Genomic DNA, 653 nt, shown 5'->3' with positions numbered 1-653 from the left:
CGATGTGAAGTCGGACCATCAGGCACTACTTTTCTGGCTCCCGTTACCTCTCGTGTTGAAATATTGTACAACCTCGTGCCACACGTACGATCATACTTTTAACGCCTTGTCGCGGTCAAATGATGGTGTAGAAATCCCGGGCGATCCTGGTTTTGTCCCTTGTCGACAACTTTTAGCTCTCTCTGTCTGGCCTTGTAGTTAATTTGTATTTACCGCCGCTCCCCGGGTGGAATATTCAGGAGCCTCTCGATCACACGTGTGTCACGCACGCACTCGCGCAACCGGCGTGGGAAAATTATTAGCTGGTGACGCACGCATATGTGTGCCCTTTTCATGCGCTCACCGGGAGCAAATTATTCTGCCTCTATAATGGTATTTTATGCATGGATAGATGGACGAGGGGATTTGGTGATAGTGCCATGCATGGTGGAGGTAGTGATGAATTCACCCAGAGCTGACGTAGAATTTAGACGCTCGGCCAAAGTGTGTGAGAAAATATCCCGTGGTTCCTCCTTTTGTGGCTCGTCCAACGTACCACATAATAACAACAAAAATACAATAATAATTGTATTACTTTCTTTTTAAACATTGACAATCTTGTGATACAAGATGCACGTACCATGCTGTAAAATTTCAACACCAAATTCGTCACA

This window comes from Triticum aestivum, chromosome 4A (genome assembly GCF_018294505.1).
Source record: "Triticum aestivum cultivar Chinese Spring chromosome 4A, IWGSC CS RefSeq v2.1, whole genome shotgun sequence".
Lineage (NCBI taxonomy): Eukaryota > Viridiplantae > Streptophyta > Magnoliopsida > Poales > Poaceae > Triticum > Triticum aestivum.
This window is presented reverse-complemented; position numbering follows the sequence as displayed.